Below are 14,376 nucleotides of genomic sequence, written 5' to 3'. Positions count from 1 at the left end.
GTACCTTCAGTGCTAGATCTAATATTTACAAGGCAAGAAAATGATATTGACAGTTTAATATATCACCCTCCACTCGGCAAATGCGATCATGCAGTACTAAATTATAACTTCAGGATAGCATATGACATAGTAAAGAGCAGTGATAGTTACAAAAAGAGCCTAAACTATAAAAAGGGAAATTATCAAGACCTAAAGAAGTATTTCTTAGAAGTTGATTGGGAAAATGAGCTTAGAGGACAAGATTTAAATGCTGTATATAAAAATTTTTGTGAATTTTATGAAATTTGAGTCCAGAAGTACATCCCACAGCACAAAGAAGCAGATAAGAAAATACAGAAATGGTTCAATACAGAATGTAAAAAATCAAAAGAAAGAAGAGATTTGTTGTGGAATAGATACAGAAGACACAATAGTGAATGAGCGTATAATAATTACAAACAGACAAGAAACGACTATACAAGAATAAGGAGGGAAGCCCAAAAACAGTTTGAGGAGGATATAATAAATAAAAGTAGTGATCAACCAAAGCTGTTTTACAGCTATATCAGAAGCAAAACTAAAGTAAAAGATATAATACAATCCATTACGGACGAGGGAATCACTTATACACAAGAGGAAGATATTTGTGAAGCACTAAATAAGAATTTCCAATTAGTTTTTACAGAAGAAAAATTTTTTGAGAGGGACTATGTGGAACACGCATGTCCACACATACTACCAGATATACAAATAGCAGAAAAAGTAATACAGGAGGAGTTAAGTAGATTAGACAGAGGAAAAGCAAGTGGTCCTGATGAAATTTCATGTTGGGTGTTACGAGAATGTGCAAAGGAGTTAAGTAAACCATTATTTTTAATTTTCAAGAAATCCTTGAGTCAAGGGAAACTACCTGATATTTGGAAAAAAGCAAATATAGTCCCCTTATTCAAGAAAGGAAATAGACAAAATCCTCTCAACTACCGACCAGTATCACTGACCAGTGTTGTAAGCAGGGTATTAGAAAAACTTATAAGAAAAGCTTGGGTAAATCATCTAGAAGAACACAGTATGATAACAGAAAGAGAATTTGGTTTCAGAAAAGGAAAATCATGTGTTACTAATCTGTTGAGCTTCGATGACAGAGTAACAATCACAGTACAGGAAAGGGAAGGATGGGTGGACAGTATCCATTTAGATTTCAAGAAAGCTTTTGACACAGTACCACACCAAAGACTTTTATGGAAACTGTACCATCAAGGAGGAATTCGAGGCAAACTGTTTTGTTGGATGCAAGACTTTCTCATAAAAAGAGAAATGAGGACAGTACTAAGAGGAAACTACTCATCATGGAAAGAAGTGACTAGTGGAGTACCACAAGGTTCATTGCTGGCACAAATCATTGACTAGTGGAGTACCACAGGGTTCAGTGCTGGCACCAATCATGTTTTTAGAGTATATAAATGATATAAACAGTAACACTGGAAATGAGAGCTATCTGAATATGTTTGCAGATGATGCAAAAATATAAAGGAGAATTACTAACACAGACTCTTGTAAAGAGCTACAAGAAGAATTAAATAAACTTCATGAATGGAGTAGTACATGGCAAATGGAATTCAATGTGGACAAGTGTCATGTAATCAGGTTTGGTAAAAGTGGAAAAAGACCTGATTGGGATTATAAGTTAGGAAATAAAACCCTATACACATCAGAAAGAGAGAAAGACCTAGGTGTGATTATCAATAACAGACTATCTCCGGCTGACCACATCAGCGAGAAGGTACGGAACATGTACAGTATACACTGCTTGCAAATATGAGAATAGCATTCGCATACATAAATGAAGACATGCTAAGAAGGATAATAACATCATTAATTAGACAAACCCTGGAATATGCATCAGTAATCTGGAGTCCTCATCTCAAAAAGCACTTAGACAAGATTGAAAAAGTTCAAAGGGCCGCTACAAGATGGATACCAAGCTTAAGGGACCTAAGCAACGAAGAAAGTCTAAATAAACTGAATCTACCAACACTACAGGAGGGAAGGAAAAGAGATGACATGATAATGCTATATAAATGCATATCAGGAAAGGAGAAAATAGACATAAATGGTTAATTAACATATGGAGAAGCATCAACAAGAGGACGCTGCAAAAAACTGCATAAGAAGAGAGGTGATAAAGACGTAAGGAAATTCAGTTTCCCAAACAGAGCAATGGAATGCACTACCGAATGAAATAGTGTGTGCCAAAACAATTCACAAATTTAAGGATATGTACGATAAATATGGTTTAAGACACGGGACAGTACGAGCTTGACTCATTCCTGTAAAGATACAATTAGGTAAGAACAATTAGGTAAGAACACACACCAAAACAATCCAAAGTTAGTCAGAGATTCAGTAGAGATAAATAAATGTATAGTAATCACAGGTATAGAATAGGAAGAATTAAAAAACAAGATCACAAGAGACAAAAAGGAGATGGCAAATGTAATGAGCTTACTGAAAGAAGTATAAGAGGAAATCTGTAGTAAAGACATAGAGGAACACAAAAGGTTAGAGAAATACGAGAAAAGCAAGACAAGACCTCTAAAGGTGACTTTCCAGAGTGTAAACACTGTGGAAGAGATACTAAAAAATGCAAAGAATCTAATGGACAAAGGGGAGTTCAATAATGTATGGATAAAAAGATGCCTAACACAAGAGGAACTGGAATTACTGAAAGAGAAAAGGGAGGAAGCAAAAACAAAAAATGAGGGAAGATCAGAAGAGAAGAATTTTTTTTTTTTTTTTACAAAGTAATAGGATTGCAGGTACGAAAGTGGTACACAAACAGGTTGGAAGAAAAAGGAGGAAGGTAGTAGAACCATGTCATGACAAGTATATAAACAAAATGATAAAGTTGATGTTCTCAAATGTGGATGGAATGGTATCAAAATTACTAGAGATGAATGATTATGTCAGAGATAATGAACCACAAATAATATGCCTAACTGAAACAAAATTAACACCAAGGATATCCAATGACATACTAAACTTAGAGGAATACAATATATGGAGAAGAGACGGAAATTTAAAAAAAGGAGGAGGAATTATAATGGGGTGCTTCTGAAAAGCCTAGTATTCCGTCAGATGGCTCCACTGTAGCAGTAAACACATTCCCGCGCTGTTTAAAAAGCATAATTTTATTTGTTAAATATTTACACTGTTGTGTGAAATTGTGAATCATGGTAATGTCATATGCCGTAATATAAATAATACAAACAGAACACGTATATAAAACGTATCATGAATTGTTTATATTTATCATAAACTGAAATTAAAATATCACTGATGGCATGTGATGGCAATCCGCCATTTCAGTGGTCCTATATTATTTAATTTCTGCTACATTTAGTGCAAGTTAGATTCTTAATACATAGTTTTTTCAGAGTGTAAAGTACGCCTAGTGGGTATCTTGACTCATCCAGTCTCTATGTGGGCAGAAATTTAATGTTGAGTAAATACTGGCATTCACCATCAAAAATCATCCGGTCTGAGGAACCGTCCCAAAACCAAGATCGTTTACGCGTCATTCTTTGCCCGGTCTCACCGAGGACAGACGACTGTGGAAGGTACACAAGCCAAGACATCGCCTCCAAGTGATCCACATGATTCACACGGAGTCAAGTTCAGTATTCACGATTTTATATATATATATATATATATATATATATATATATGTGTGAGAACACATGACGAGTAAATGCTACTGCATCCTCTTAAATGTCTACCCCGAGTGAGATTGCATCCAGGTCAAGAGGACTGGTATGTGCACAAGCTACTGACTCAGTCAGTGGAAGATCTTACAAACATATGTGTGTGGACAGGTGGCCTGGAGACAGTTCTCACATGACCATACCATTAGGGACTTGCCAAGAGGGGGCAATGTGTGTGAGATATTGATGATAAGATGACCTTAAGGTATTTATTTGGTAGGCACTTGGTGAAATGTAAAAATTAAAATAACCACTAGTTCTCAACAGAAAAAGACAAAACTTCACTAACACTATTTACAAAAAGCTACAATGATACATATGAATATGACTCACTCATGGTGCAAGGAAGATGCAGAGGAAGTCTCTCTCTCAGCTCAACAGTCAGGAACTCACATTACTGAACTATGTGTGTTTGTGGGTGTGTCCATTTACGACAGTAATGTAACCAACGTCGGGTACAGGGACATGAGAAATGGGCGTAGCTTAGTTAACAGCTAGAGAGGCAAGATGTGGGAATGACAATCACAAAGATATCGCTCAGTGAAACACAATGCCTGTACATAGTCACTTATGAACCAATGACGAATGTTATGAATTTAGCTTGTTTCTACTCTGAGTGAATCCGTGACATTACACGCCATCAAAATAAAATTTTTCATGGAAACGACATCCCTCGTGAAAAAACTTAAACACGGGACTGTCTTGTGGTGCGCATGCGTGAAGGAAGCGAGCAAAATGTTGAATGCCAGTATTTACTCAACATTAAATTTCTGCCCACATAGAAACTGGATGAGTCTAGATACCCACTAGGCGTACTTTACAGTCTGAACAGACAATGTATTAAGAACCAAATTTGCACTAAATGTAGCAGAAATTAAATAATATAGGGTCACTGGAAGGATGGGTTGCCATCACGTGCCATCAGTGATATTTTAATTTCCGTTTATGATAAATGTAAACACTTCACGATACGTTATATATACGTGTTCTATTTGTATTATTTATTTTTAGGCATATGACATTACCATGATCCACATTTTCACACAACAGTATAGATATTTAACAAAGAAAAATATGCTTTTTAAACAGTGCGGGGAATGTGTTTACTGCTACAGTGGAGCCATCTAGCGGAATACTAGCTTTGAAAGCACCCCATTGTAATGCTGTTTTTAAGGCGACTTCTCGTCGTAAAAACACGAGCACTGGACGGGGTCCTTTGGCTAGACCGGATGTAATGCACTAACAAAGGAACAGGGCATAAAAAGAGACAGTACACCGAATCACATCTATTGCTTAAATTCTATTCCTTACAGTGCTACATACACAATATTTGATACATAATAACACAGAGATACAATAATACACTTATAATTGGATCCAATCTACTTTTGCACAGGGCACAGGGCAGTCAGGGATATGGGTGACTATTATTGAGGAGAGATATCACTTCACTGCAATGGTCAATCGATAATACTGGTCGTGTCACTGGTGGATAATAATAAATGGAGGAGTCTCACTTATATTCACTGTGATTGGGAGTCTGTGGGGGATATGATACTATAACAAAGGTAGGGTGCGTGTGGCGACATCCGACACCGTCACCTAGTCGCAGGGAAGCACTTCACTAGCCTTCCGGCTCGCTCACACACCTACCTTCGATTCCACAGAAAACTTCCCGCTTCCTTTCTGAGAGGGGGAACTGAACTGTTTAATGTTCAAGCACGACTTACCCTGATATCACTGTTTAACATAACTTTTATTGGTCACTGCCACTGTGCATTGGATCACTGTCACTGTATTAGGGGTCACTGTCACTTTCACTGTTCTACCCGTGTTTCTTTGGTAGTTGGGTCACTAGTACTGTCAGGGAGGCTCTCCTGTTTAGGGCCTCGACCTGAGGGGCGGCTCCTTCCTAGGGCCGCGTTGGTGGGGTGCAAGGAGACCTCGTAGTCCGGAGGCCTTGACCTGATCGGGGGCCCTCGGGACTAGGACCGAACAGGCGGAGGATTCGGGCCTGCTTCTTCTTCTGCCGGGGCGTGAGGGAGCCTAGGTCGCCGTTGTCGGGGACCGTGGTGGAAGGCCTGGGCGTCCGGGGTCTGCAGGTGCTCAGGGGGAGAGGCGCCGTCAGGGCTGGGCTGCGGCAGCGACTCCTGTAGGGCTCCAACAGTGCTAAGGAGCGTCCGGGTGTGGGCGGTAACTCCGCAATCGGGCCTTGCCACCACTCTAACGCCTCCGCTTGGCCAAGAAGCCTGGATGGCGACGAAGGGCTCCCCGGAGGGAAAGAGGCTTGAGGGAGACTCACGCTCTCCGTGGTTCCCTGAGTGTGTTCATTGGGCTGAGGTGGGGCTCCACTTCCCCTAGTATGGACTTTGGCTGGTGCCGTGAACTTGTCCGGCGTGCGAGGGACACCAGTAGGGTGATCGGGGTTGCCCTTTCGCCGAGGCAAGCGGCCGTCAGCGTGGTGTTCCTCCCGCAGTAGGGAACAAGCCGGAGTGAGGGGCGCGAGGACCGCACTCTCTCCAATACGGACAGATCCTACCGTCAGGGAATTCTCCACCCTGGTACGTGCCCCAGTCGTAACTGAGTGTCCGCCCGTACGGGAAACAACTAGCGGAGAAACGGGATCACCCGTCTGCTCCGGCGAGAGGCCGGCCCCGAGTCGCCGCTTCCGTAATTGGGTGGCGCTACACGTACGGTAGCAGGGTCTATCTACCCTGGACCGTATTCTGGCCGTAGCCAAGGTACAACTGGAGAGGGATGCACACAGGCAACTCTCTCTCCTCAGCGTGTTAAGGCCGGAGCCTGGGGTCACCTTCCCCTTTACACACTTTGTCAGGCCGTAGCCTGTGTCTATCTCTCTTTTAAGGCCGTAGCCTTGGGCCTCTTCCTGCCCTTGGGCCTCTTCCTGCCCTAGAGGGTGTAGCAAGACCGTCAAGACGGTGTTACTTGGGACTGACCTCTTTTCAGTCCCACCCCTGGTCTGACGGTCACTACCCCGCCCGCACAGTAGTTCAGGTTGTCTGAACGCCTGGGGTTGGGGCACTTGCGAGGAATAGGGGCTCAGGGTCGGGATGTCCCGATGACCCTCTTGCCCGAGGTCACTAACCTCACCTGTGTGTCCTCCTGGGGTGGTGGTGGGGTGGCGGCTCGGCGGTGGTGTGGGGGGTGGTGAGGTGGGAGGTCCTGATGCGGTCTCGGCGGGCATTTTAATAATATTAACTAAGAAGAATCTAAAAGTCAAGGAAATAAACCTAGATATACCATCACAAGTAGAACTGATTGCAGTAGAGATCAACACATCTGAAGGGAAAGGAATTGTAGCCAATTTGTACATGCCATCCAGATCAGACACATGGGAAAGAGACGAATATGAGGACCTGGCAGAGAGTACAATTCAAAGTATAAGATCATTACTACATAAAATGGAAGAGAAATCGTAAAGAATTATACTAACTGGGGATTTCAATACAAATATAAATTGGAATACTCTAGATATAATTAGCCAAGAAAGCTGTTGGGACTAAAAGCTCCTGGATCTCGTACAAGAGTTTTTCCTAACGCAACATTTGAGGGAAATCACCAGAAAAAGAGGACTTGCTGTACCTTCAGTGCTAGATCTAATATTTACAAGGCAAGAAAATGATATTGACAGTTTAATATATCACCCTGCACTCGGCAAAAGCGATCATGCAGTACTAAATTATAACATCAGGATAGCATATGACATAGTAAACAGCAATGACAGTTACAAAAAGAGCCTAAACTATAAAAAGGGAAATTATCAAGACCTAAAGAAGTATTTCTTAGAAGCTGATTGGGAAAATGAGCTTAGAGGACAAGATTTAAATACTGTATCTAAAAAATTTGTGAATTTTATGAAATAGGAGTCCAGAAGTACATCCCACAGCACAAAGAAGCAGATAAGAAAATACAGAAATGGTTCAATACAGAATGTAGAAAATCGGAAGAAAGAAGAGATTTGTTGTGGAATAGATACAGAAGACACAATAGTGAAAGGGCGTATAATAATTACAAACAGGCAAGAAACGACTATACAAGAATAAGGAGGGAAGCCCAAAAACAGTTTGAGGAGGATATAATAAATAAAAGTAGTGATCAACCAAAGCTGTTTTACAGCTATATCAGAAGTAATGCCAAAGTAAAAGATATAATACAATCCATTACTTATGAGGGAATCATCTATACACAAGAGAAAGATATTTATGAAGCAATAAATAAGAATTTCCAATTAGTTTTTACAGAAGAAAAATTTTTGAGAGGGACTATGTGGAACACGCATGTCCACACATACTACCAGATATACAAATAGCAGAAAAAGTAATACAGGAGGAGTTAAGTAGATTAGACAGAGGAAAAGCAAGTGGTCCTGATGAAATTTCATGTTGGGTATTACGAGAATGTGCAAAGGAGTTAAGTAAACCATTATTTTTAATTTTCAAGAAATCCTTGAGTCGAGGGAAACTACCTGATATTTGGAAAAAAGCAAATATAGTCCCCTTATTCAAGAAAGGAAATAGAGAAAATCCTCTCAGCTACCGACCAGTATCACTGACCAGTGTTGTAAGCAGGGTATTAGAAAACCTTATAAGAAAAGCTTGGGTAAATCATCTAGAAGAAAACAGTATGATAACCCAAAGACAGTTTGGTTTCAGAAAAGGAAAATCATGTGTTACTAATCTGTTGAGCTACTATGACAGAGTAACAAACACAATACAGGAAAGGGAAGGATGGGTGGACAGTATCTATTTAGATTTCAAGAAAGCCTTTGACACAGTACCACACCAAAGACTTTTATGGAAACTGTACCATCAAGGAGGAATTCGAGGCAAACTGTTTTGTTGGATGCAAGACTTTCTCATAAAAAGAGAAATGAGGACAGTACTAAGAGGAAACTACTCATCATGGAAAGAAGTGACTAGTGGAGTACCACAGGGTTCGGTGCTGGCACCAATCATGTTTTTAGTGTATATAAATGATATAAACAGTAACACTGGAAATGAGAGCTATCTGAATATGTTTGCAGATGATGCAAAAATACAAAGGAGAATTACTAGCACAGACTCTTGTAGGGAGCTACAAGAAGAATTAAATAAACTTCATGAATGGAGTAGTACATGGCAAATGGAATTCATTGTGGACAAGTGTCATGTAATCAAGTTTGATAAAAGTGGAAAAAGACCTGATTGGGATTATAAGTTAGGAAATAAAACCCTATATATATCAGAAAGAGAGAAAGACCTAGGTGTGATTATTAATAACAGACTATCTCCGGCTGACCACATCAGCGAGAAGGTACGGAACATGTATACACTGCTTGCAAATATGAGAATAGCATTCAGATACATAAATGAAGATATGCTAAGAAGGATAATAACATCATTCATTAGACCAACCCTGGAATATGCATCAGTAGTCTGGAGTCCTCGTCTCAAAAAGCATATAGACAAGGATTGAAAAAGTTAAAAGGGCCGCTACAAGATGGATACCAAGCTTAAGGGACCTAAGCTACGAAGAAAGACTAAATAAACTGAATCTACCAACACTACAGGAGAGAAGGAAAAGAGGTGACATGATAATGCTATATAAGTGCATATCAGGAAAGGAGAAAATAGACATAAATGATTACTTAACATATGGAGAAGCATCAGCAAGAGGACACTGCAAAAAACTGCATAAGAAGAGAGGTGATAAAGACGTAAGGAAATTCAGTTTCCCAAACAGAGCAATTGATCAATGGAATGCACTACCGAATGAAATAGTGTGTGCCAAAACAATTCACAAATTTAAGGATATGTACGATAAATATGGTTTAAGACACGGGACAGTACGAGCTTGACTCATTCCTGTAAAGATACAATTAGGTAAGAACAATTAGGTAAGAACACACACACACACACACACAGACACACACACACACACACACACACACACACACACACACACACACACACACACACACACACACACACACACACACACACACACACACACACACACACACACACACACACACACACACACACACACACACACACACACACACAATTACGTCGTGTCATTGTCTGGCCATCAAGGTATGTACAATGGATTTATCAGCCTCCCTATTTGTCATTCTATCCATATCTATCGGCTTGGCTATCTGTAGGTTTTTATCTGCTTATCTATCAGTTTGTCTCACTGTCTGCCTACTGTCTATCTATCTGTGCCTGTTTGTATATGTCTACTGTATAACTATATATATATATATATATATATATATATATATATATATATATATATATATATATATATATAGTGTGTGTGTGTGTTGTTGTTGTTGTTGTTGTTGTTGTTGTTGTTGTGCGTGTCCTATCTGTCCATCTGTCTGCATCTGTATATCTATCAGACCCTTGCACGCCGATGACATCTTTGTATTTTGTTAATGCCCAACTAATTATTGTTTTTTCTATGTAAGGAAGAAGGAAGCAATGGCCAGGAGCCCGCAAACCATTCCTTCCAAGAAAAAAACAGACAATACAACAGAGAGCCAAATTCAAGATGCGTTCATTTCGAGATGCCTGCACACACTGCGTTTGAAAGACTGGAGATGATAGGAAGTAGGAAATTCAGAGGGAGACAGCCCTAGAGTTGACCTGTTGTATAAATGAAGGACTGGGAGTAACGGTTAACTCTTGCATTAGAGAGTTGGACAGAAAAGGGATGGGAATTTGTTGCTAGACGGGTGCTACGCGCCCGTCGCGTCGTAGAGGTGGAAGGATGCAAGCAGATGGTTCAGAGCAAGGTCTAAAGACCCTGGTTCAGAGGAGCAGTGACCATTAAGTAGCGATAAAAAAAGAGATAAAGATCCACCAGTACTGCTAAGGAACCGGTAGAGTGAAGGCTTAAGGAAGGACATGGCTGACTACAGCGGTTCTAGTTTATCGTAAACTGAATGTAACCCAATGATGATGGTGATGATGATGATGATGGTGGTGGTAGTGGTAGTGGTGGTGGTGGTGGTAGTGGTGGTGGTGGTGCTGGTGTTCATGGTTGTGGTGGTTATGTTGATGTTGATGATGATGATGGTGGTGGTGGTAATGGTGATGATGATGATGATAATTGGTGATGCTGATGATGATGTTGGTAACGCGAGTGATGATGGTGATGATAGTAATGACTGATGATGATGATGGTGGTGGTGGTAACGATGATGATGATGGTGGTGCTGGTGGTGGTGGTAATGATGATGATGATGATGATGATGCTAACGATGATGATAGATGGTGGTGGTGGTGGTGGTGGTGGTGATATTGATGGTAACGATGATGATAGATGATGGTGGTGGTGTTGATGATGATGATGATGATGATCTTGGTAATGACAATGATGATGATGATTGTGTTGATGGTGATGTATAATTAGGATTCGTTCATCTCTTACCATTAACTGATCTGTTTACAATTTTTAATACGCGGGGTAAAAACATCTTAGCGCCATTCTCTCTCTCTCTCTCTCTGAAACATTCCGAAAGTTGACCTGTCGTACTGAAATGTTGCATATCGGTAGTAAAGGCGAAGACGATAATGGCAAAAAAGAAAAAAAAATGAGGTTCTCGTCAAGTATTTTGCGAGCAGTGCCCTTTAGGGCAAACTGGGGCAGACGGCTTAACCTCGTAGCAATTGTAAGGGTATATATTTATTGTAATGCTAGGTGTTTTAGGTTCGACTTCCCGTCCCGTAAACGCCTAGCGTATAGCGGGGCTCTCTTTCGAGATCGGGGCTTAGACAAATAAGAGAGAGGCAGGACACAAAAACTCCAGGCAACAACCAAACATGTGTATTACTTAGTTGGACAGGGGAACGAGTAGATGTTACAGACTCAAGTACATTGGGCGATTACAAACTCTTATGTCCAGATATGGTTATCAGTATCACGCAGGATACTGCTTGGGTCACAGTGAACAGCACTTGAGGCCAGGGCCGGACTCAGGGGTGGGCCCACGGGGCCTGGGCCCCAGTTTTTCATTACCAAAACAGGGCCGATTTGGTAATGAAAAATCCGTCAGATAATGAATAAGCATGATTTGGTATTGGATTTAGAGATGATAATGAGCTTGATTGGATGATGTACTCAATTAATTTGTTGGCTTTTAGAACATGAAAATACAGAACATATGCCATTAATTTTCAAATGAATAATTTTTTCCCTTATACATGTACCTATATTGGCAAGGGGTAAATACATGAATAATCTTTCTTTAAGAAATTTGGTAATGACACTGATAATGCCTTGGCTCTGAACAGACTGGCTGTGGGTGGCGAAGGGTCCCGCTCTCTCAGGGCGGTGGACAGGAGTGCGGCCCTCAGGGCTGGGGTCGAACAATTGCCTGAATCGGTCATTCAGGCTCCTGACGGAGGATGAGGACCTCCGCCGTCGAGGTGTGGGGAGTTCCCGCCCGGGAGTTCTGGGGGCGGTCTGGGGTTCCCGAGGGCTGTGGTCCCCGGGGCTTGGCGGCGCCGACAGGAAGGGGCTGCGGCACCAGTCTGCGTCGGAGTCCGTCAGGTGGTCTCCTCCAGAGCCAGTTGTAGGGAGCAGTGGTTGGGGGAGACTACGGGGCCTGTCCAATACTCCTCTTGGCCCGAGACTCCCTCTGTGTTGGGGTTGGGGAACAGGCGTCAGTTCCAGGCGGAGGAGCGGCTACAGGCCATCTCCTGCCATAGGGCCCGGCTACTGGCTGTGGCTTCCTGGGGGTGTGGCTACAGGCCATCGCCAAGGCCCAGCTACTGGCCGTGGCCTGGGAGAGTGGGTGGCTGCCAGCAGATGCAAAGGCACTTTCGGAGCGGCTACAGGCCGTCTCCTTTGGGGTGCTGGCAGGAGCTGGATAGGCAGCTCCACCCCTTAGCTGGTTGGTGAAGGCTCGCCCACAAAGTAGTCTGGTATTTCTGCTGTGGTGGCGGCAGGCGAGCTCCGGGTCAAAGGGGCGCGTGGCTCGGGCTGACTTATGCCGTTGTCGCTCCGAGTCCCGGCGTGCTGTCATTGCTCCTCTGTGGGCTCCTTGTGGGGGTGTCTGGGCGTTCTCGGGGGCACTATACTGCATTTTATTTATCTTTGGTGGTAGGTGGGGGCGCTCGCCATCCACTCATTTGATGTAGTGCTGCTCACGGATGTCTGCCCTTGCCTCTTCCCCTTCCTTCTTTCCTTCCTCTTCTGTCTTTCTTTACTTCATTCATTCCTCGTCCTTCTGCCTACGGGTGACTTTACACTTCCTCTTCTGGCTTTCTTTCCATATTCTCTTCCTTCTGTTGATGATTCCACCCTTCACCTTTCCATTCGGTTTCCTCAACGTCCATCTCAGTAGGTACTTCAACAAACAAGGGATGAGGCTATGGCACACCTAATGTCTTACATGGCTCGTATCTCTGACTGGGGTCAAAATAATCTTGTTGTTTTTAATGCATCAAAAACTCAGTTTTTACACCCATCAACCCAATGTAATCTTCCACAGGAGTACCCTTTAAGGTTTAATAAATAATAATATCCAGCTTAATCCTGCATCATCCTTGAACATGCTTGGGGTTTCATTCACTCGGGACTTATCTTGGAAAAATCATATTACATCTTTTGTAAAATCCGCTTCCAAGAGATTAGGTGTGCTAAGCTGACTCCGTACCTTCTTTACCCCTGCACAGTTGTTGACTTTATACACGGGTTCTATTCGCTCCTGTTTAGAGTACAAATCTTATGTGTGGGGAGGCTCCCCACATACAGCTCTTCTTAATAGGGTGGAGTCAAAGGCTTTTCGTCTCATCAACTCTCCTCCTCTTACTGGCTCCCTTCAACCTCAGTCTCTTCGCCGCACTGTTGCATCTTTATGTCTTTTCTGTCACTACTTTAATGGTCACTGCTCCTCTGAACTGTCTGCCTGCATCCCTCCACCTCTACGACGGGGGCGTAGCACCCGTCTAGCAACAAATTCTCATCCCTTTTCTGTCCAACTCTCTAATGCAAGAGTTAACCGTTACTCCCAGTCCTTCATTTATGCAACAGGTCAACTCTGGAACAGTCTCCCTCTGTCTTTATTTCCTACTTCCTATGATCTCCAGTCTTTCAGACGCAGTGTGTCCAGGCATCTCGAAATGAACGCATCTTGAATTTGGCTCTCTGTTGTATTGTCTGTTTTTTTTTTTAGAAGGAACGGTTTGCGGGATCCTGCCCTTTGGTTCCTTCTTTCTTGCATTAAAAAAAAAAAAAAATGGGTGACCCTACGCTGAGTGACAAGCCAGTTGGTTTCCTGTACACCAGGAAACCATTTACTACGCTGGGTGGTAACCATATAACCAAATTTTGGCGCCAGGTGGTTTAGTGGCGCTCCAATCGGATTGAGCCGGTGAAGGTTTATATCCAAGGGATAGTTGGGGTTTATTGCTCACGTAATACCACTTAGGGATGAGTGAGGCTGGCCACTTTCATCTTAAATGTCAAGACCAACGTGCCTAGTCTGGGCCTTCAACGCTCTTCATGGTGCAATGTTGGATTGGATGATGGATGGATGGATGGATATATTTATCATCTCAAACGTGCCATTTTTTAAAAAGAATCCAGTAGTGTTCATAACCACAGAATGACAGCACGACTC

This window comes from Coenobita brevimanus, chromosome 99, assembly GCF_032717465.1.
Source record: "Coenobita brevimanus isolate Jiangsu-jjx chromosome 99, ASM3271746v2, whole genome shotgun sequence".
Classification (NCBI taxonomy): domain Eukaryota; kingdom Metazoa; phylum Arthropoda; class Malacostraca; order Decapoda; family Coenobitidae; genus Coenobita; species Coenobita brevimanus.
Note: the sequence above shows the minus strand (reverse complement) of the source record.